General features: G+C 41.3%; 28 non-coding genes across 28 annotated transcripts; all 28 read right to left on the bottom strand.

Moving 5' to 3' along the window:
• Positions 1 to 18: 18 nt before the first annotated feature.
• Positions 19 to 89, bottom strand: trnag-ccc (transfer RNA glycine (anticodon CCC)). The gene has a single exon. It is a non-coding gene; the product is annotated as a tRNA-Gly (tRNA).
• A 2,369-nt stretch (positions 90 to 2,458) lies between these two features.
• trnag-gcc (transfer RNA glycine (anticodon GCC)) lies at positions 2,459 to 2,529 on the bottom strand. The gene has a single exon. It is a non-coding gene; the product is annotated as a tRNA-Gly (tRNA).
• Positions 2,530 to 3,238: 709 nt separating this feature from the next.
• trnag-gcc (transfer RNA glycine (anticodon GCC)) lies at positions 3,239 to 3,309 on the bottom strand. Its single transcript has one exon. It is a non-coding gene; the product is annotated as a tRNA-Gly (tRNA).
• A 1,488-nt stretch (positions 3,310 to 4,797) lies between these two features.
• On the bottom strand, positions 4,798 to 4,868 carry trnag-ccc (transfer RNA glycine (anticodon CCC)). Its single transcript has one exon. It is a non-coding gene; the product is annotated as a tRNA-Gly (tRNA).
• Positions 4,869 to 5,577: 709 nt separating this feature from the next.
• Positions 5,578 to 5,648, bottom strand: trnag-gcc (transfer RNA glycine (anticodon GCC)). The gene has a single exon. It is a non-coding gene; the product is annotated as a tRNA-Gly (tRNA).
• Positions 5,649 to 6,356: 708 nt separating this feature from the next.
• Positions 6,357 to 6,427, bottom strand: trnag-gcc (transfer RNA glycine (anticodon GCC)). Its single transcript has one exon. It is a non-coding gene; the product is annotated as a tRNA-Gly (tRNA).
• A 709-nt stretch (positions 6,428 to 7,136) lies between these two features.
• trnag-gcc (transfer RNA glycine (anticodon GCC)) lies at positions 7,137 to 7,207 on the bottom strand. Its single transcript has one exon. It is a non-coding gene; the product is annotated as a tRNA-Gly (tRNA).
• Positions 7,208 to 7,915: 708 nt separating this feature from the next.
• trnag-gcc (transfer RNA glycine (anticodon GCC)) lies at positions 7,916 to 7,986 on the bottom strand. Its single transcript has one exon. It is a non-coding gene; the product is annotated as a tRNA-Gly (tRNA).
• A 319-nt stretch (positions 7,987 to 8,305) lies between these two features.
• Positions 8,306 to 8,376, bottom strand: trnag-ccc (transfer RNA glycine (anticodon CCC)). The gene has a single exon. It is a non-coding gene; the product is annotated as a tRNA-Gly (tRNA).
• A 709-nt stretch (positions 8,377 to 9,085) lies between these two features.
• On the bottom strand, positions 9,086 to 9,156 carry trnag-gcc (transfer RNA glycine (anticodon GCC)). Its single transcript has one exon. It is a non-coding gene; the product is annotated as a tRNA-Gly (tRNA).
• Positions 9,157 to 9,475: 319 nt separating this feature from the next.
• Positions 9,476 to 9,546, bottom strand: trnag-gcc (transfer RNA glycine (anticodon GCC)). The gene has a single exon. It is a non-coding gene; the product is annotated as a tRNA-Gly (tRNA).
• Positions 9,547 to 10,245: 699 nt separating this feature from the next.
• On the bottom strand, positions 10,246 to 10,316 carry trnag-gcc (transfer RNA glycine (anticodon GCC)). Its single transcript has one exon. It is a non-coding gene; the product is annotated as a tRNA-Gly (tRNA).
• Positions 10,317 to 11,026: 710 nt separating this feature from the next.
• trnag-gcc (transfer RNA glycine (anticodon GCC)) lies at positions 11,027 to 11,097 on the bottom strand. Its single transcript has one exon. It is a non-coding gene; the product is annotated as a tRNA-Gly (tRNA).
• A 708-nt stretch (positions 11,098 to 11,805) lies between these two features.
• Positions 11,806 to 11,876, bottom strand: trnag-gcc (transfer RNA glycine (anticodon GCC)). Its single transcript has one exon. It is a non-coding gene; the product is annotated as a tRNA-Gly (tRNA).
• Positions 11,877 to 12,585: 709 nt separating this feature from the next.
• On the bottom strand, positions 12,586 to 12,656 carry trnag-gcc (transfer RNA glycine (anticodon GCC)). The gene has a single exon. It is a non-coding gene; the product is annotated as a tRNA-Gly (tRNA).
• Positions 12,657 to 13,365: 709 nt separating this feature from the next.
• trnag-ccc (transfer RNA glycine (anticodon CCC)) lies at positions 13,366 to 13,436 on the bottom strand. The gene has a single exon. It is a non-coding gene; the product is annotated as a tRNA-Gly (tRNA).
• Positions 13,437 to 14,144: 708 nt separating this feature from the next.
• On the bottom strand, positions 14,145 to 14,215 carry trnag-gcc (transfer RNA glycine (anticodon GCC)). Its single transcript has one exon. It is a non-coding gene; the product is annotated as a tRNA-Gly (tRNA).
• Positions 14,216 to 14,533: 318 nt separating this feature from the next.
• On the bottom strand, positions 14,534 to 14,604 carry trnag-gcc (transfer RNA glycine (anticodon GCC)). Its single transcript has one exon. It is a non-coding gene; the product is annotated as a tRNA-Gly (tRNA).
• A 319-nt stretch (positions 14,605 to 14,923) lies between these two features.
• On the bottom strand, positions 14,924 to 14,994 carry trnag-ccc (transfer RNA glycine (anticodon CCC)). The gene has a single exon. It is a non-coding gene; the product is annotated as a tRNA-Gly (tRNA).
• Positions 14,995 to 15,704: 710 nt separating this feature from the next.
• trnag-gcc (transfer RNA glycine (anticodon GCC)) lies at positions 15,705 to 15,775 on the bottom strand. The gene has a single exon. It is a non-coding gene; the product is annotated as a tRNA-Gly (tRNA).
• Positions 15,776 to 16,094: 319 nt separating this feature from the next.
• On the bottom strand, positions 16,095 to 16,165 carry trnag-gcc (transfer RNA glycine (anticodon GCC)). The gene has a single exon. It is a non-coding gene; the product is annotated as a tRNA-Gly (tRNA).
• Positions 16,166 to 16,864: 699 nt separating this feature from the next.
• On the bottom strand, positions 16,865 to 16,935 carry trnag-gcc (transfer RNA glycine (anticodon GCC)). The gene has a single exon. It is a non-coding gene; the product is annotated as a tRNA-Gly (tRNA).
• A 319-nt stretch (positions 16,936 to 17,254) lies between these two features.
• Positions 17,255 to 17,325, bottom strand: trnag-ccc (transfer RNA glycine (anticodon CCC)). The gene has a single exon. It is a non-coding gene; the product is annotated as a tRNA-Gly (tRNA).
• A 710-nt stretch (positions 17,326 to 18,035) lies between these two features.
• Positions 18,036 to 18,106, bottom strand: trnag-gcc (transfer RNA glycine (anticodon GCC)). Its single transcript has one exon. It is a non-coding gene; the product is annotated as a tRNA-Gly (tRNA).
• Positions 18,107 to 18,815: 709 nt separating this feature from the next.
• trnag-gcc (transfer RNA glycine (anticodon GCC)) lies at positions 18,816 to 18,886 on the bottom strand. The gene has a single exon. It is a non-coding gene; the product is annotated as a tRNA-Gly (tRNA).
• Positions 18,887 to 19,595: 709 nt separating this feature from the next.
• On the bottom strand, positions 19,596 to 19,666 carry trnag-gcc (transfer RNA glycine (anticodon GCC)). The gene has a single exon. It is a non-coding gene; the product is annotated as a tRNA-Gly (tRNA).
• Positions 19,667 to 19,985: 319 nt separating this feature from the next.
• trnag-gcc (transfer RNA glycine (anticodon GCC)) lies at positions 19,986 to 20,056 on the bottom strand. Its single transcript has one exon. It is a non-coding gene; the product is annotated as a tRNA-Gly (tRNA).
• Positions 20,057 to 20,763: 707 nt separating this feature from the next.
• On the bottom strand, positions 20,764 to 20,834 carry trnag-gcc (transfer RNA glycine (anticodon GCC)). Its single transcript has one exon. It is a non-coding gene; the product is annotated as a tRNA-Gly (tRNA).
• Between the last annotated feature and the right edge of the window lie 235 nt (positions 20,835 to 21,069).

Here is a 21,069-nt window from a genome sequence, read left to right as displayed (position 1 = left end):
ACCTCTGTAAAGATAGACTGCATTGGCCGGGAGTCGAACCCGGGCCTCTCACATGGGAAGCAAGAATTCTACCACTGAACAACCAATGCTTAATACTGGCTGACCAATGGGTTGTAGAAAAGTCTGAAGGCTAAACTTTTTCATGGGCCTTTGTATATATGTATAATTTTTGGAATCATACATTGCAATAACAACACTCTCCAACGATTTGGGACTGCTCAATGATCCATACGAATAATCATCGTCGTAACAAAAGACGTGGGTAAGCCGCGTTGCAGGAAAGACCAACTCCTCTCTGCCCAGCTACTTCATTAGGATCTTCCGGGGAAATTCCAAGACGTTTACATTGTGCAAACAAATGTGAACAATTTGAGAGTACGTTACTACCACCTCTGTAAAGATAGACTGCATTGGCAAGGAATCGAACCCGGGCCTCTCACATGGCAATCAAGAATTCTACCACTGAACAACCAATGCTTAATACTGGTCAACCAATGGGTTGTAGAAAAGCCTGAAGGCTAAACTTTTACATGGGCCTTTGTATATCTTGTATCATTTTTGGAATCATACATTGCAATAACAACACTCTCCAACAATTTGGAACTGTTCAATGATCCATACGAATAATCATCGTTGTCACAAAAGATGTGAGTAAGCCGCGTTAGCAGGAAAGACCAACTCCTCTCTTCCCAGTCACTTCGTTAGGCTCTTCCGGGGAAATTCCAAGACATATACATTGTGCAAACAAATGTGAACAATTTGAGAGTAATTTACTACCACCTTTGTAAAGATAGACTGCATTGGCCGGGAATCGAACCCAGGCCTCTCAAATGGCAAGTGGGAATTCTACCACTGAAAAACCAATGCTTAATACTGGTTGACCAATGGGTTGTAGAAAAGCCTGAAGGCTAAACTTTTTCATTGGCCTTTGTATGTCTTGTATCATTTTTGGAATCATACATTGCAATAACAACACTCTCCATTAATACTTGGTGACCAATGGGTTGTAGAAAAGCCTGAAAGCTAAACTTTTTCATTGGCCTTTGTATATCTTGTATCATTTTTGGAATCATACATTGCAATAACAACACTCACCAACGATTTGGAACCGTTCAATGATCCATACGAATAATCATCGTTGTAACACAAGATGTTGGTAAGCCATGTTAGCAGGAAAGACCAACTGCTCTCTCCCCAGCCACTTCGTTAGGCTCTTCCGGGAAAATTCCAAGACATTTCTGTTGTGGAAACAAATGTGAACAATTTGAGAGTAAGTAACTACCATCTCTGTAAAGATAGACTGCATTGGCCGGGAATCGAATCCGGGCCTCTCACATGGCAAGCGAGAATTCTACCACTGAACAACCAATGGTTAATACTGGCTGACCAATGGGTTGTAGAAAAGCCTGAAGGCTAAACTTTTTCATGGGCCTTTTTATATATGTATAATTTTTGGAATCATACATTGCAATAACAACACTCTCCAACGATTTGGGACTGCTCAATGATCCATACGAATAATCATCGTTGTAACAAAAGATGTGGGAAAGCCGCGTTGCAGGAAAGACCAACTCCTCTCTGCCCAGCTACTTCATTAGGATCTTCCGGGGAAATTCCAAGACGTTTACATTGTGCAAACAAATGTGAACAATTTGAGAGTAAGTTACTACCACCTTTGTAAAGATAGACTGCATTGGCCGGGAATCCAACCCTGGCCTCTCACATGGCAAGCGAGAATTCTTCCACTGAACAACCAATGCTTAATACTGGACAACCAATGGGTTGTAGAAAAGCCTGAAGGCTAAACTTTTTCATTGGCCTTTGTATATCTTGTATCATTTTTGGAATCATACATTGCAATAACAACACTCACCAACGATTTGGAACCGTTCAATGATCCATACGAATAATCATCGTTGTAACACAAGATGTTGGTAAGCCACGTTAGCAGGAAAGACCAACTGCTCTCTCCCCAGCCACTTCGTTAGGCTCTTCCAATACATTTCTGTTGTGCAAACAAATGTGAACAATTTGAGAGTAAGTTACTACCACCTCTGTAAAGATAGACTGCATTGGCCAGGAATCAAACCCGGGCCTTTCACATGGCAAGCGAGAATTCAACCACTGAACAACCAATTATTAATACTGGTCAACCAATGGGTTGTAGAAAATCCTTAAGGCTAAACTTTTTCATGGGCCTTTGTATATCGTGTATCATTTTTGGAATCATACATTGCAATAACAACGCTCTGCAACGATTTGGAACTGTTCAATGATCCATATGAATAATCATTGTTGTAACAAAAGATGTGGGTAAGCCGCGTTAGCAGGAAAGACAAACTCCTCTCTCCCCAGCCACTTCGTTAGGCTCTTCCGGGGAAATTCCAAGACATTTCTATTGTGCAAACAAATGTGAACAATTTGAGAGTAAGTTACTACCACCTCTGTAAAGATAGACTGCATTGGCCGGGAATCGAACCCAGGCCTCTCACATGGCAAGCGAGAATTCAACCACTGAACAACCAATGCTTAATACTGGACAACCAATGGGTTGTAGAAAAGCCTGAAGGCTAAACTTTTTCCTGGGCCTTTCTATATCTTGTATCATTTTTGGAATCATACATTGCAATAACAACACTCTCCAACGATTTGGAACTGTTCAATGATCCAGACGAATAATCATCGTTGTAACAAAAGATGTGGGAAAGCCGCGTTAGCAGGAAAGACCAACTCCTCTCTGCCGAGCTACTTCATTAGGCACTTCCGGGGAAATTCCAAGACATTCACAATGTGCAAAGAAATGTGAACTATTTGAGAGTAAGTTACTACAACCTCTGTAAAGATAGACTGCATTGGCCGGGAATCGAACCCAGGCCTCTCACATGGGAAGCGAGATTTCGACCACTAAACAACCAATGCTTAATACTGGCTGACCAATGGGTTGTAGAAAAGCCTGAAGGCTAAACTTTTTCATGGGCCTTTGTATATATGTATAATTTTTGGAATCATACATTGCAATAACAACACTCTCCAACTATTTGGGACTGCTCAATGATCCATACGAATAATCATCGTCATAACAAAAGATGTGGGGAAGCTGCGTTAGAAAGGAAGACCAACTCCTATCCGCCCAGCTACTTCATATAGGCTCTTCCGGGGAAATTCCAAGACATTTCTATTGTGCAAACAAATGTGAACAATTTGAGAGTAAGTTACTACCACCTCTGTAAAGATAGACTGCATTGGCCGGGAATCGAACCCGGGCCTCTCACATGGCAAGCGAGAATTCTACCACTGAACAACCAATGCTTAATACTGGTCAACCAATGGGTTGTAGAAAAGCTTTAAGGCTAAACTTTTTCATGGAACTTTGTATATCTTGTATCATTTTTGGAATCATACATTGCAATAACAACGCTCTCCAACGATTTGGAACTGTTCAATGATCCATACGAATAATCATTGTTGTAACAAAAGATGTGGGTAAGCCGCGTTAGCAGGAAAGACAAACTCTTCTCTCCGCAGCCACTTCGTTAGGCTCTTCCGGGGAAATTCCAAGACATTTCTATTGTGCAAACAAATGTGAACAATTTGAGAGTAAGTTACTACCACCTCTGTAAAGATAGACTGCATTGGCCGGGAATCGAACCCGAGCCTCTCACATGGGAAGCAAGAATTCAACCACTAAACAACCAATAATTAATACTGGTTGACCAATGGGTTGTAGAAAAGCCTGAAGGCTAAACTTTTTCATGGGGCTTTCTATATCTTGTATCATTTTTGGAATCATACATTGCAATAACAACACTCTCCAACGATTTGGAACTGTTCAATGATCCAGACGAATAATCATCGTCGTAACAAAAGATGTGGGAAAGCCGCGTTAGCAGGAAAGACCAACTCCTCTCTGCCCAGCTACTTCATTAGGCTCTTCCGGGGAAATTCAAAGACGTTTACATTGCGCAAACAAATGTGAACAATTTTAGAGTAAGTTACTACCATCTCTGTAAAAATAGATTGCATTGGCCAGGAATCGAACCCAGGCCTCTCACATGGCAAGCAAGAATTCTACCACTAAACAACCAATGCTTAATACTGGTTGACCAATGGGTTGTAGAAAAGCCTGAAAGCTAAACTTTTTCATAGGGCTTTCTATATCTTGTATCATTTTTGGAATCATACATCGCAATAACAACACTCTCCAAAGATTTGGAACTGTTCAATGATCCAAACGAATAATCATCGTTGTAAAAAAAGATGTGGGAAAGCCGCGTTAGCAGGAAAGACCAACTCCTCTCTCATCAGCCACTTCGTTCGGCTCTTCCAGGGAAATTTCAGGACATTTACATTGTGCAAACAAATGTAAACAGTTTGAGAGTAATTTACTACCACCTCTGTAAAGATAGACTGCATTGGCCGGGAATCGAACCCAGGCCTCTCACATGGCAAGCAAGAATTCTGCCACTGAACAAACAATGCTTAATACTGGCTGACCAATGGGTTGTAGAAAAGCCTGAAGGCTAAACTTTTTCATGGGCCTTTGTATATATGTATAATTTTTGGAATCATACATTGCAATAACAACACTCTCCAACGATTTGGGACTGCTCAATGATCCATACGAATAATCATCGTCGTAACAAAAGATGTGGGAAAGCTGCGTTAGAAGGAAAGACCAACTCCTATCTGCCCAGCTACTTCATTAGGCTCTTCCGGGGAAATTCCAAGACGTTTACATTGTGCAAAAAAATGTGAACAATTTGAGAGTAAGTTACTACCACCTCTGTAAAGATAGACTGCATTGGCCAGGAATCGAACCCGGGGCTCTCACATGGGAAGCGAGAATTCTACCACTGAACAACCAATGCTTAATACTGGTCAACCAATGGGTTGTAGAAAAGCCTTAAGGCTAAACTTTTTCATGGGCCTTTGTATATCTTGTATCATTTTTGGAATCATACATCGCAATAAAAACACTCTCCAACGATTTGGAACTGTTCAATGATCCATACGAATAATCATCGTTGTAACAAAAGATGTGGGAAAGCCGCGTTAGCAGGAAAGACCAACTCCTCTCTCCCCAGCCACTTCGTTAGGCTCTTCCAGGGAAATTCCAAGACATTTACATTGTGCAAACAAATGCGAACAATTTGAGAGTAAGTTACTACCACCTCTGTAAAGATAGACTGCATTGGCCAGGAATCAAACCCGGGCCTTTCACATGGCAAGCGAGAATTCTACCACTGAACAACCAATTATTAATACTGGTCAACCAATGGGTTGTAGAAAAGCCTTAAGGCTAAACTTTTTCATGGGCCTTTGTATATCTTGTATCATTTTCGGAATCATACATCGCAATAAAAACACTCTCCAACGATTTGGAACTGTTCAATGATCCATACGAATAATCATCGTTGTAACAAAAGATGTGGGAAAGCCGCGTTAGCAGGAAAGACCAACTCCTCTCTCCCCAGCCACTTTGTTAGGCTCTTCCAGGGAAATTCCAAGACATTTACATTGTGCAAACAAATGTGAACAATTTGAGAGTAAGTTACTACCACCTCTGTAAAGATAGACTGCATTGGCCGGGAATCGAACCCGGGCCTCTCACATGGCAAGCGAGAATTCTACCACTGAACAACCAATGCTTAATACTGGTTGACCAATGGGTTGTAGGAAAGCCTGAAGGCTAAACTTTTTCATGGGCCTTTGTATATATGTATAATTTTTGGAATCATACATTGCAATAAAAACACTCTCCAACGATTTGGAACTGTTCAATGATCCATACGAATAATCATCGTCGTAACAAAAGATGTGGGAAAGCCGCGTTAGAAGGAAAGACCAACTCCTATCTGCCCAGCTACTTCATTAGGCTCTTCCGGGGAAATTCCAAGACATTTACATTGTGCAAACAAATGTGAACAATTTGAGAGTAAGTTACTACCACCTCTGTAAAGATAGACTGCATTGGCCAGGAATCAAACCCGGGCCTTTCACATGGCAAGCGAGAATTCTACCACTGAACAACCAATTATTAACACTGGTCAACCAATGGGTTGTAGAAAAGCCTTAAGGCTAAACTTTTTCATGGGCCTTTGTATATCTTGTATCATTTTTGGAATCATACATTGCAATAACAACGCTCTCCAACGATTTGGAAATGTTCAATGATCCATATGAATAATCATTGTTTTAACAAAAGATGTGGGTAAACCGCGTTAGCAGGAACGACAAACTCCTCTCCCCCCAGCCACTTCGTTAGGCTCTTCCGGGGAAATTCCAAGACATTTACATTGTGCAAACAAATGTGAACAATTTGAGAGTAAGTTACTACCACCTCTGTAATGATAGACTGCATTGGCCGGGAATCGAACCCGGGCCCCTCACATGGCAAGCGAGAATTCTACCACTGAACAACCAATGCTTAATACTGGTTGACCAATGGGTTGTAGAAAAGCCTGAAGGCTAAACTTTTTCATGGGCCTTTCTATATCTTGCATCATTTTTTGAATCATACATTGCAATAACAACACTCTCCAACGATTTGGAACTGTTCAATGATCCAGACGAATAATCAGCGTTGTAACAAAAGATGTGGGAAAGCCGCGTTAGCAGGAAAGACCAACTCCTCTCTCCCCAGCCACTTCGTTAGGCTCTTCCAGGGAAATTCCAAGACATTTACATTGTGCAAACAAATGCGAACAATTTGAGAGTAAGTTACTACCACCTCTGTAAAGATAGACTGCATTGGCCAGGAATCAAACCCGGGCCTTTCACATGGCAAGCGAGAATTCTACCACTGAACAACCAATTATTAATACTGGTCAACCAATGGGTTGTAGAAAAGCCTTAAGGCTAAACTTTTTCATGGGCCTTTGTATATCTTGTATCATTTTTGGAATCATACATCGCAATAAAAACACTCTCCAACGATTTGGAACTGTTCAATGATCCATACGAATAATCATCGTTGTAACAAAAGATGTGGGAAAGCCGCGTTAGCAGGAAAGACCAACTCCTCTCTCCCCAGCCACTTCGTTAGGCTCTTCCAGGGAAATTCCAAGACATTTACATTGTGCAAACAAATGTGAACAATTTGAGAGTAAGTTACTACCACCTCTGTAAAGATAGACTGCATTGGCCGGGAATCGAACCCGGGCCTCTCACATGGCAAACGAGAATTCTACCACTGAACAACCAATGCTTAATACTGGTTGACCAATGGGTTGTAGGAAAGCCTGAAGGCTAAACTTTTTCATGGGCCTTTGTATATATGTATAATTTTTGGAATCATACATTGCAATAACAACACTCTCCAACGATTTGGGACTGCTCAATGATCCATACGAATAATCATCGTCGTAACAAAAGATGTGGGAAAGCCGCGTTAGAAGGAAAGACCAACTCCTATCTGCCCAGCTACTTCATTAGGCTCTTCCGGGGAAATTCCAAGACATTTACATTGTGCAAACAAATGTGAACAATTTGAGAGTAAGTTACTACCACCTCTGTAAAGATAGACTGCATTGGCCAGGAATCAAACCCGGGCCTTTCACATGGCAAGCGAGAATTCTACCACTGAACAACCAATTATTAACACTGGTCAACCAATGGGTTGTAGAAAAGCCTTAAGGCTAAACTTTTTCATGGGCCTTTGTATATCTTGTATCATTTTTGGAATCATACATTGCAATAACAACGCTCTCCAACGATTTGGAAATGTTCAATGATCCATATGAATAATCATTGTTTTAACAAAAGATGTGGGTAAACCGCGTTAGCAGGAACGACAAACTCCTCTCCCCCCAGCCACTTCGTTAGGCTCTTCCGGGGAAATTCCAAGACATTTACATTGTGCAAACAAATGTGAACAATTTGAGAGTAAGTTACTACCACCTCTGTAATGATAGACTGCATTGGCCGGGAATCGAACCCGGGCCTCTCACATGGCAAGCGAGAATTCTACCACTGAACAACCAATGTTTAATAATGGTCAACCAATGGGTTGTAGAAAAGCCTTAAGGCTAAACTTTTTCATGGGCCTTTGTATATCTTGTATCATTTTTGGAATCATACATCGCAATAAAAACACTCTCCAACGATTTGGAACTGTTCAATGATCCATACGAATAATCATCGTTGTAACAAAAGATGTGGGAAAGCCGCGTTAGAAGGAAAGACCAACTCCTCTATCCCCAGCCACTTTGTTAGGCTCTTCCAGGGAAATTCCAAGACATTTACATTGTGCAAACAAATGTGAACAACTTGAGAGTAAGTTACTACCACCTCCGTAAAGATAGACTGCATTGGCCGGGAATCGAACCCGGGCCTCTCACATGGGAAGCGAGAATTCTACCACTGAACAACCAATGCTTAATACTGGTCAACCAATGAGTTGTAGAAAAGCCTTAAGGCTAAACTTTTTCATGGGCCTTTGTATAACTTGTATCATTTTTGGAATCATACATCGCAATAAAAACACTCTCCAACGATTTGGAACTGTTCAATGATCCATACGAATAATCATCGTTGTAACAAAAGATTATGGGAAAGCCGCGTTAGCAGGAAAGACCAACTCTTCTCTCCCCAGCCACTTCGTTAGGCTCTTCCAAGGAAATTCCAAGACATTTACATTGTGCAAACAAATGCAAACAATTTGAGAGTAAGTTACTACCACCTCTGTAAAGATAGACTGCATTGGCCAGGAATCAAACCCGGGCCTTTCACATGGCAAGCGAGAATTCTACCACTGAACAACCAATTATTAATACTGGTCAACCAATGGGTTGTAGAAAAGCCTTAAGGCTAAACTTTTTCATGGGCCTTTGTATATCTTGTATCATTTTTGGAATCATACATTGCAATAACAACGCTCTTTAACGATTTGGAACTGTTCAATGATCCATATGAATAATCATTGTTGTAACAAAAGATGTGGTTAAGCCGCGTTGCAGGAAAGACAAACTCCTCTCTCCCCAGCCACTTCGTTAGGCTTTTCCGGGGAAATTCAAAGACATTTCTATTGTGCAAACAAATGTGAACAATTTGAGAGTAAGTTACTACCACCTCCGTAAAGATAGACTGCATTGGCCGGGAATCGAACCCGGGCCTCTCACATGGCAAGCGAGAATTCTACCACTGAACAACCAATGCTTAATAATGGTCAACCAATGGGTTGTAGAAAAGCCTTAAGGCTAAACTTTTTCATGGGCCTTTGTATATCTTGTATCATTTTTGGAATCATACATCGCAATAAAAACACTCTCCAACGATTTGGAACTGTTCAATGATCCATACGAATAATCATCGTTGTAACAAAAGATTTGGGAAAGCCGCGTCAGAAGGAAAGACCAACTCCTCTATCCCCAGCCACTTCGTTAGGCTCTTCCAGGGAAATTCCAAGACATTTACATTGTGCAAACAAATGTGAACAACTTGAGAGTAAGTTACTACCACCTCCGTAAAGATAGACTGCATTGGCCGGGAATCGAACCCGGGCCTCTCACATGGCAAGCGAGAATTCTACCACTGAACAACCAATGCTTAATACTGGTTGACCAATGGGTTGTAGGAAAGCCTGAAGGCTAAACTTTTTCATGGGCCTTTGTATATATGTATAATTTTTGGAATCATACATTGCAATAACAACACTCTCCAACGATTTGGGACTGCTCAATGATCCATACGAATAATCATCGTCGTAACAAAAGATGTGGGAAAGCCGCGTTAGAAGGAAAGACCAACTCCTATCTGCCCAGCTACTTCATTAGGCTCTTCCGGGGAAATTCCAAGACATTTACATTGTGCAAACAAATGTGAGAGTAAGTTACTACCACCTCTGTAAAGAAAGACTGCATTGGCCAGGAATCAAACCCGGGCCTTTCACATGGCAAGCAAGAATTGTACCACTGAACAACCAATTATTAATACTGGTCAACCAATGGGTTGTAGAAAAGCCTTAAGGCTAAACTTTTTCATGGGCCTTTGTATATCTTGTATCATTTTTGGAATCATACATTGCAATAACAACGCTCTCCAACGATTTGGAAATGTTCAATGATCCATATGAATAATCATTGTTTTAACAAAAGATGTGGGTAAACCGCGTTAGCAGGAAAGACAAACTCCTCTCCCCCCAGCCACTTCGTTAGGCTCTTCCGGGGAAATTCCAAGACATTTACATTGTGCAAACAAATGTGAACAATTTGAGAGTAAGTTACTACCACCTCTGTAATGATAGACTGCATTGGCCGGGAATCGAACCCGGGCCCCTTACATGGCAAACGAGAATTCTACCACTGAACAACCAATGCTTAATACTGGTTGACCAATGGGTTGTAGAAAAGCCTGAAGGCTAAACTTTTTCATGGGCCTTTCTATATCTTGCATCATTTTTTGAATCATACATTGCAATAACAACACTCTCCAACAATTTGGAACTGTTCAATGATCCAGACGAATAATCATCGTTGTAACAAAAGATTATGGGAAAGCCGCGTTAGCAGGAAAGACCAACTCCTCTCTCCCCAGCCACTTCGTTAGGCTCTTCCAGGGAAATTCCAAGACATTTACATTGTGCAAACAAATGCGAACAATTTGAGAGTAAGTTACTAGCACCTCTGTAAAGATAGACTGCATTGGCCAGGAATCAAACCCGGGCCTTTCACATGGCAAGCGAGAATTCTACCACTGAACAACCAATTATTAATACTGGTCAACCAATGGGTTGTAGAAAAGCCTTAAGGCTAAACTTTTTCATGGGCCTTTGTATATCTTGTATCATTTTTGGAATCATACATCGCAATAAAAACACTCTCCAACGATTTGGAACTGTTCAATGATCCATACGAATAATCATCGTTGTAACAAAAGATGTGGGAAAGCCGCGTTAGCAGGAAAGACCAACTCCTCTCTCCCCAGCCACTTCGTTAGGCTCTTCCAGGGAAATTCCAAGACATTTACATTGTGCAAACAAATGTGAACAATTTGAGAGTAAGTTACTACCACCTCTGTAAAGATAGACTGCATTGGCCGGGAATCAAACCCGGGCCTCTCACATGGCAAGCGAGAATTCTACCACTGAACAACCAATGCTTAATACTGGTTGACCAATGGGTTGTAGGAAAGCCTGAAGGCTAAACTTTTTCATGGGCCTTTGTATATATGTATAATTTTTGGAATCATACATTGCAATAACAACACTCTCCAACGATTTGGGACTGCTCAATGATCCATACGAATAATCATCGTCGTAACAAAAGATGTGGGAAAGCCGCGTTAGAAGGAAAGACCAACTCCTATCTGCCCAGCTACTTCTTTAGGCTCTTCCGGGGAAATTCCAAGACATTTACATTGTGCAAACAAATGTGAACAATTTGAGAGTAAGTTACTACCACCTCTGTAAAGATAGACTGCATTGGCCAGGAATCAAACCCGGGCCTTTCACATGGCAAGCGAGAATTCTACCACTGAACAACCAATTATTAATACTGGTCAACCAATGGGTTGTAGAAAAGCCTTAAGGCTAAACTTTTTCATGGGCCTTTGTATATCTTGTATCATTTTTGGAATCATACATTGCAATAACAACGCTCTCCAACGATTTGGAAATGTTCAATGATCCATATGAATAATCATTGTTTTAACAAAAGATGTGGGTAAACCGCGTTAGCAGGAACGACAAACTCCTCTCCCCCCAGCCACTTCGTTAGGGTCTTCCGGGGAAATTCCAAGACATTTACATTGTGCAAACAAATGTGAACAATTTGAGAGTAAGTTACTACCACCTCTGTCATGATAGACTGCATTGGCCGGGAATCGAACCCGGGCCCCTCACATGGCAAGCGAGAATTCTTTCACTGAACAACCAATGCTTAATACTGGTTGACCAATGGGTTGTAGAAAAGCCTGAAGGCTAAACTTTTTCATGGGCCTTTCTATATCTTGCATCATTTTTTGAATCATACATTGCAATAACAACACTCTCCAACGATTTGGGACTGCTCAATGATCCATACGAATAATCATCGTCGTAACAAAAGATGTGGGAAAGCCGCGTTAGAAGGAAAGACCAACTCCTATCTGCCCAGCTACTTCTTTAGGCTCTTCCGGGGAAATTCCAAGACATTTACATTGTGCAAACAAATGTGAACAATTTGAGAGTAAGTTACTACCACCTCTGTAAAGATAGACTGCATTGGCCAGGAATCAAACCCAGGCCTTTCACATGGCAAGCGAGAATTCTACCACTGAACAACCAATTATTAATACTGGTCAACCAATGGGTTGTAGAAAAGCCTTAAGGCTAAACTTTTTCATGGGCCTTTGTATATCTTGTATCATTTTTGGAATCATACATTGCAATAACAACGCTCTCCAACGATTTGGAAATGTTCAATGATCCATATGAATAATCATTGTTTTAACAAAAGATGTGGGTAAACCGCGTTAGCAGGAACGACAAACTCCTCTCCCCCCAGCCACTTCGTTAGGGTCTTCCGGGGAAATTCCAAGACATTTACATTGTGCAAACAAATGTGAACAATTTGAGAGTAAGTTACTACCACCTCTGTAATGATAGACTGCATTGGCCGGGAATCGAACCCGGGCCCCTCACATGGCAAGCGAGAATTCTTTCACTGAACAACCAATGCTTAATACTGGTTGACCAATGGGTTGTAGAAAAGCCTGAAGGCTAAACTTTTTCATGGGCCTTTGTATATCTTGTATCATTTTTGGAATCATACATTGCAATAACAACGCTCTCCAACGATTTGGAAATGTTCAATGATCCATATGAATAATCATTGTTTTAACAAAAGATGTGGGTAAACCGCGTTAGCAGGAACGACAAACTCCTCTCCCCCCAGCCACTTCGTTAGGCTCTTCCGGGGAAATTCCAAGACATTTACATTGTGCAAACAAATGCGAACAATTTGAGAGTAAGTTACTACCACCTCTGTAAAGATAGACTGCATTGGCCAGGAATCAAACCCGGGCCTTTCACATGGCAAGCGAGAATTCTACCACTGAACAACCAATTATTAATACTGGTCAACCAATGGGTTGTAGAAAAGCCTTAAGGCTAAACTTTTTCATGGGCCTTTGTATATCTTGTATCATTTTTGGAATCATACATCGCAATAAAAACACTCTCCAACGATTTGGAACTGTTCAATGATCCATACGAATAATCATCGTTGTAACAAAAGATGTGGGAAAGCCGCGTTAGCAGGAAAGACCAACTCCTCTCTCCCCAGCCACTTCGTTAGGCTCTTCCAGGGAAATTCCAAGACATTTACATTGTGCAAACAAATGTGAACAATTTGAGAGTAAGTTACTACCACCTCTGTAAAGATAGACTGCATTGGCCGGGAATCGAACCCGGGCCTCTCACATGGGAAGCGAGAATTCTACCACTGAACAACCAATGCTTAATACTGGTCAACCAATGGGTTGTAGGAAAGCCTGAAGGCTAAACTTTTTCATGGGCCTTTGTATATATGTATAATTTTTGGAATCATACATTGCAATAACAACACTCTCCAACGATTTGGGACTGCTCAATGATCCATACGAATAATCATCGTCGTAACAAAAGATGTGGGAAAGCCGCGTTAGAAGGAAAGACCAACTCCTATCTGCCCAGCTACTTCATTAGGCTCTTCCGGGGAAATTCCAAGACATTTACATTGTGCAAACAAATGTGAACAATTTGAGAGTAAGTTACTACCACCTCTGTAAAGATAGACTGCATTGGCCAGGAATCAAACCCGGGCCTTTCACATGGCAAGCGAGAATTCTACCACTGAACAACCAATTATTAACACTGGTCAACCAATGGGTTGTAGAAAAGCCTTAAGGCTAAACTTTTTCATGGGCCTTTGTATATCTTGTATCATTTTTGGAATCATACATTGCAATAACAACGCTCTCCAACGATTTGGAAATGTTCAATGATCCATATGAATAATCATTGTTTTAACAAAAGATGTGGGTAAACCGCGTTAGCAGGAACGACAAACTCCTCTCCCCCCAGCCACTTCGTTAGGCTCTTCCGGGGAAATTCCAAGACATTTACATTGTGCAAACAAATGTTGACAATTTGAGAGTAAGTTACTACCACCTCTGTAATGATAGACTGCATTGGCCGGGAATCGAACCCGGGCCTCTCACATGGCAAGCGAGAATTCTACCACTGAACAACCAATGCTTAATACTGGTTGACCAATGGGTTGTAGGAAAGCCTGAAGGCTAAACTTTTTCATGGGCCTTTGTATATATGTATAATTTTTGGAATCATACATTGCAATAACAACACTCTCCAACGATTTGGGACTGTTCAATGATTCATACGAATAATCATTGTTGTAACAAAAGATGTGGGTAAGCCGCGTTAGCAGGAAAGACAAACTCCTCTCTCCCCAGCCACTTCGTTAGGCTTTTCCGGGGAAATTCAAAGACATTTCTATTGTGCAAACAAATGTGAACAATTTGAGAGTAAGTTACTACCACCTCCGTAAAGATAGACTGCATTGGCCGGGAATCGAACCCGGGCCTCTCACATGGCAAGCGAGAATTCTACCACTGAACAACCAATGCTTAATAATGGTCAACCAATGGGTTGTAGAAAAGCCTTAAGGCTAAACTTTTTCATGGGCCTTTGTATATCTTGTATCATTTTTGGAATCATACATCGCAATAAAAACACTCTCCAACGATTTGGAACTGTTCAATGATCCATACGAATAATCATCGTTGTAACAAAAGATGTGGGAAAGCCGCGTTAGAAGGAAAGACCAACTCCTCTATCCCCAGCCACTTCGTTAGGCTCTTCCAGGGAAATTCCAAGACATTTACATTGTGCAAACAAATGTGAACAACTTGAGAGTAAGTTACTACCACCTCCGTAAAGATAGACTGCATTGGCCGGGAATCGAACCCGGGCCTCTCACATGGGAAGCGAGAATTCTACCACTGAACAACCAATGCTTAATACTGGTCAACCAATGGGTTGTAGAAAAGCCTTAAGGCTAAACTTTTTCATGGGCCTTTGTATATCTTGTATCATTTTTGGAATCATACATCGCAATAAAAACACTCTCCAACGATTTGGAACTGTTCAATGATCCATACGAATAATCATCGTTGTAACAAAAGATTATGGGAAAGCCGCGTTAGCAGGAAAGACCAACTCGTCTCTCCCCAGCCACTTCGTTAGGCTCTTCCAGGGAAATTCCAAGACATTTACATTGTGCAAACAAATGCAAACAATTTGAGAGTAAGTTACTACCACCTCTGTAAAGATAGACTGCATTGGCCAGGAATCAAACCCGGGCCTTTCACATGGCAAGCGAGAATTCTACCACTGAACAACCAATTATTAATACTGGTCAACCAATGGGTTGTAGAAAAGCCTTAAGGCTAAACTTTTTCATGGGCCTTTGTATATCTTGTATCATTTTTGGAATCATACATTGCAATAACAACGCTCTTTAACGATTTGGAACTGTTCAATGATCCATATGAATAATCATTGTTGTAACAAAAGATGTGGTTAAGCCGCGTTAGCAGGAAAGACAAACTCCTCTCTTCCCAGCCACTTCGTCAGGCTCTTCCGGGGAAATTCCAAGACATTTACATTGTGCAAACAAATGTGAACAATTTGAGAGTAAGTTACTAACACCTCTGTAAAGATAGACTGCATTGGCCGGGAATCGAACCCGGGCCTCTCACATGGCAAGCGAGAATTCTACCACTGAACAACCAATGCTTAATACTGGTTGACCAATGGGTTGTAGAAAAGCCTGAAGGCTAAACTTTTTCATGGGCTTTTCTATATCTTGCATCATTTTTTGAATCAATAATTGCAATAACAACACTCTCCAACGATTTGGAACTGTTCAATGATCCAGACGAATAATCATCGTTGTAACAAAAGATGTGGGTAAGCCGCGTTAGCAGAAAAGACCAACTCCTCTCTCCCCAGCCACTTCGTTAGGCTCTTCCAGGGAAATTCCAAGACATTTGCATTGTGCAAACAAATGTGAACAATTTGAGAGTAAGTTACTACCACCTCTGTAAAGATAGACTGCATTGGCCGGGAATCGAACCCGGGCCTCTCACATGGCAAGCGAGGATTCTACCACTGAACAACCAATGCTTAATACTGGTTGACCAATGGGTTGTAGGAAAGCCTGAAGGCTAAACTTTTTCATGGGCCTTTGTATATATGTATAATTTTTGGAATCATACATTGCAATAACAACACTCTCCAACGATTTGGGACTGCTCAATGATCCATACGAATAATCATCGTCGTAAAAAAAGATGTGGGAAAGCCGCGTTAGAAGGAAAGACCAACTCCTATCTGCCCAGCTACTTCATTAGGCTCTTCCGGGGAAATTCCAAGACATTTACATTGTGCAAACAAATGTGAGAGTAAGTTACTACCACCTCTGTAAAGAAAGACTGCATTGGCCAGGAATCAAACCCGGGCCTTTCACATGGCAAGCGAGAATTGTACCACTGAACAACCAATTATTAATACTGGTCAACCAATGGGTTGTAGAAAAGCCTTAAGGCTAAACTTTTTCATGGACCTTTGTATATCTTGTATCATTTTTGGAATCATACATTGCAATAACAACGCTCTCCAACGATTTGGAAATGTTCAATGATCCATATGAATAATCATTGTTTTAACAAAAGATGTGGGTAAACCGCGTTAGCAGGAAAGACAAACTCCTCTCCCCCCAGCCACTTCGTTAGGCTCTTCCGGGGAAATTCCAAGACATTTACATTGTACAAACAAATGTGAACAATTTGAGAGTAAGTTACTACCACCTCTGTAATGATAGACTGCATTGGCCGGGAATCGAACCCGGGCCCCTTACATGGCAAGCGAGAATTCTACCACTGAACAACCAATGCTTAATACTGGTTGACCAATGGGTTGTAGAAAAGCCTGAAGGCTAAACTTTTTCATGGGCCTTTCTATATCTTGCATCATTTTTTGAATCATACATTGCAATAACAACACTCTCCAACAATTTGGAACTGTTCAATGATCCAGACGAATAATCAGCGTTGTAACAAAAGATGTGGGGAAGCCGCGTTAGCAGGAAAGACCAACTCCTCTCTCCCCAGCCACTTCGTTAGGCTTTTCCAGGGAAATTCCAAGACATTTACATTGTGCAAACAAATGTGAACAATTTTAGAGTAAGTTACTACCATCTCTGTAAAGATAGACTGCATTGGCCGGGAATCGAACCCGGGCCTCTCACATGGGAAGCGAGAATTCTACCACTGAACAACCAATGCTTAATACTGGTCAACCAATGGGTTGTAGAAAAGCCTTAAGGCTAAACTTTTTCATGGGCCTTTGTATATCTTGTATCATTTTTGGAATCATACATCGCAATAAAAACACTCTCCAACGATTTGGAACTGTTCAATGATCCATACGAATAATCATCGTTGTAACAAAAGATTATGGGAAAGCCGCGTTAGCAGGAAAGACCAACTCCTCTCTCCCCAGCCACTTCGTTAGGCTCTTCCAGGGAAATTCCAAGACATTTACATTGTGCAAACAAATGTGAACAATTTGAGAGTAAGTTACTACCACCTCTGTAAAGATAGACTGCATTGGCCAGGAATCAAACCCGGGCCTTTCACATGGCAAGCGAGAATTCTACCACTGAACAACCAATTATTAATACTGGTCAACCAATGGGTTGTAGAAAAGCCTTAAGGCTAAACTTTTTCATGGGCCTTTGTATATCTTGTATCATTTTTGGAATCATACATTGCAATAACAACGCTCTCCAACGATTTGGAAATGTTCAATGATCCATATGAATAATCATTGTTTTAACAAAAGATGTGGGTAAACCGCGTTAGCAGGAACGACAAACTCCTCTCCCCCCAGCCACTTCGTTAGGGTCTTCCGGGGAAATTCCAAGACATTTACATTGTGCAAACAAATGTGAACAATTTGAGAGTAAGTTACTACCACCTCTGTAATGATAGACTGCATTGGCCGGGAATCGAACCCGGGCCCCTCACATGGCAAGCGAGAATTCTACCACTGAACAACCAATGCTTAATACTGGTTGACCAATGGGTTGTAGAAAAGCCTGAAGGCTAAACTTTTTCATGGGCCTTTCTATATCTTGCATCATTTTTTGAATCATACATTGCAATAACAACACTCTCCAACGATTTGGAACTGTTCAATGATCCAGACGAATAATCATCGTTGTAACAAAAGATGTGGGAAAGCCGCGTTAGAAGGAAAGACCAACTCCTATCTGCCCAGCTACTTCATTAGGCTCTTCCGGGGAAATTCCAAGACATTTACATTGTGCAAACAAATGTGAACAATTTGAGAGTAAGTTACTACCACCTCTGTAAAGAAAGACTGCATTGGCCAGGAATCAAACCCGGGCCTTTCACATGGCAAGCGAGAATTGTACCACTGAACAACCAATTATTAATACTGGTCAACCAATGGGTTGTAGAAAAGCCTTAAGGCTAAACTTTTTCTTGGGCCTTTGTATATCTTGTATCATTTTTGGAATCATACATTGCAATAACAACGCTCTCCAACGATTTGGAAATGTTCAATGATCCATATGAATAATCATTGTTTTAACAAAAGATGTGGGTAAACCGCGTTAGCAGGAAAGACAAACTCCTCTCCCCCCAGCCACTTCGTTAGGCTCTTCCGGGGAAATTCCAAGACATTTACATTGTGCAAACAAATGTGAACAATTTGAGAGTAAGTTACTACCACCTCTGTAATGATAGACTGCATTGGCCGGGAATCGAACCCGGGCCCCTCACATGGCAAGCGAGAATTCTACCACTGAACAACCAATGCTTAATACTGGTTGACCAATGGGTTGTAGAAAAGCCTGAAGGCTAAACTTTTTCATGGGCCTTTCTATATCTTGCATCATTTTTTGAATCATACATTGCAATAACAACACTCTCCAACGATTTGGGACTGTTCAATGATCAAGACGAATAATCAGCGTTGTAACAAAAGATGTGGGAAAGCCGCGTTAGCAGGAAAGACCAACTCCTCTCTCCCCAGCCACTTCGTTAGGCTCTTCCAGGGAAATTCCAAGACATTTACATTGTGCAAACAAATGCGAACAATTTGAGAGTAAGTTACTACCACCTCTGTAAAGATAGACTGCATTGGCCAGGAATCAAACCCGGGCCTTTCACATGGCAAGCGAGAATTCTACCACTGAACAACCAATTATTAATACTGGTCAACCAATGGGTTGTAGAAAAGCCTTAAGGCTAAACTTTTTCATGGGCCTTTGTATATCTTGTATCATTTTTGGAATCATACATTGCAATAACAACGCTCTTTAACGATTTGGAACTGTTCAATGATCCATATGAATAATCAATGTTGTAACAAAAGATGTGGTTAAGCCGCGTTAGCAGGAAAGACAAACTCCTCTCTTCCCAGCCACTTCGTCAGGCTCTTCCGGGGAAATTCCAAGACATTTACATTGTGCAAACAAATGTGAACAATTTGAGAGTAAGATACTAACACCTCTGTAAAGATAGACTGCATTTGCCGGGAATCGAACCCGGGCCTCTCACATGGCAAGCGAGAATTCTACCACTGAACAACCAATGCTTAATACTGGTTGACCAATGGGTTGTAGAAAAGCCTGAAGGCTAAACTTTTTCATGGGCTTTTCTATATCTTGCATCATTTTTTGAATCAATAATTGCAATAACAACACTCTCCAACGATTTGGAACTGTTCAATGATCCAGACGAATAATCATCGTTGTAACAAAAGATGTGGGTAAGCCGCGTTAGCAGAAAAGACCAACTCCTCTCTCCCCAGCCACTTCGTTAGGCTCTTCCAGGGAAATTCCAAGACATTTGCATTGTGCAAACAAATGTGAACAATTTGAGAGTAAGTTACTACCACCTCTGTAAAGATAGACTGCATTGGCCGGGAATCGAACCCAGGCCTCTCACATGGCAAGCGAGGATTCTACCACTGAACAACCAATGCTTAATAGTGGTTGACCAATGGGTTATAGGAAAGCCTGAAGGCTAAACTTTTTCATGGGCCTTTGTATATATGTATAATTTTTGGAATCATACATTGCAATAACAACACTCTCCAACGATTTGGGACTGCTCAATGATCCATACGAATAATCATCGTCGTAACAAAAGATGTGGGAAAGCCGCGTTAGAAGGAAAGACCAACTCCTATCTGCCCAGCTACTTCATTAGGCTCTTCCGGGGAAATTCCAAGACATTTACATTGTGCAAACAAATGTGAACAATTTGAGAGTAAGTTACTACCACCTCTGTAAAGATAGACTGCATTGGCCAGGAATCAAACCCGGGCCTTTCACATGGCAAGCGAGAATTCTACCACTGAACAACCAATTATTAACACTGGTCAACCAATGGGTTGTAGAAAAGCCTTAAGGCTAAACTTTTTCATGGGCCTTTGTATATTTGTATCATTTTTGGAATCATACATTGCAATAACAACGCTCTCCAACGATTTGGAAATGTTCAATGATCCATATGAATAATCATTGTTTTAACAAAAGATGTGGGTAAACCGCGTTAGCAGGAACGACAAACTCCTCTCCCCCCAGCCACTTCGTTAGGCTCTTCCGGGGAAATTCCAAGACATTTACATTGTGCAAACAAATGTGAACAATTTGAGAGTAAGTTACTACCACCTCTGTAATGATAGACTGCATTGGCCGGGAATCGAACCCGGGCCCCTCACATGGCAAGCGAGAATTCTACCACTGAACAACCAATGCTTAATACTGGTTGACCAATGGGTTGTAGAAAAGCCTGAAGGCTAAACTTTTTCATGGGCCTTTCTATATCTTGCATCATTTTTTGAATCATACATTGCAATAACAACACTCTCCAACGATTTGGAACTGTTCAATGATCCAGACGAATAATCAGCGTTGTAACAAAAGATGTGGGAAAGCCGCGTTAGCAGGAAAGACCAACTCCTCTCTCCCCAGCCACTTCGTTAGGCTCTTC

The sequence above is a fragment of the Vanacampus margaritifer genome, chromosome 3 (genome assembly GCF_051991255.1).
Source record: "Vanacampus margaritifer isolate UIUO_Vmar chromosome 3, RoL_Vmar_1.0, whole genome shotgun sequence".
NCBI classification, from domain to species: Eukaryota; Metazoa; Chordata; class Actinopteri; order Syngnathiformes; family Syngnathidae; genus Vanacampus; species Vanacampus margaritifer.
This window is presented reverse-complemented; position numbering and strand designations above follow the sequence as displayed.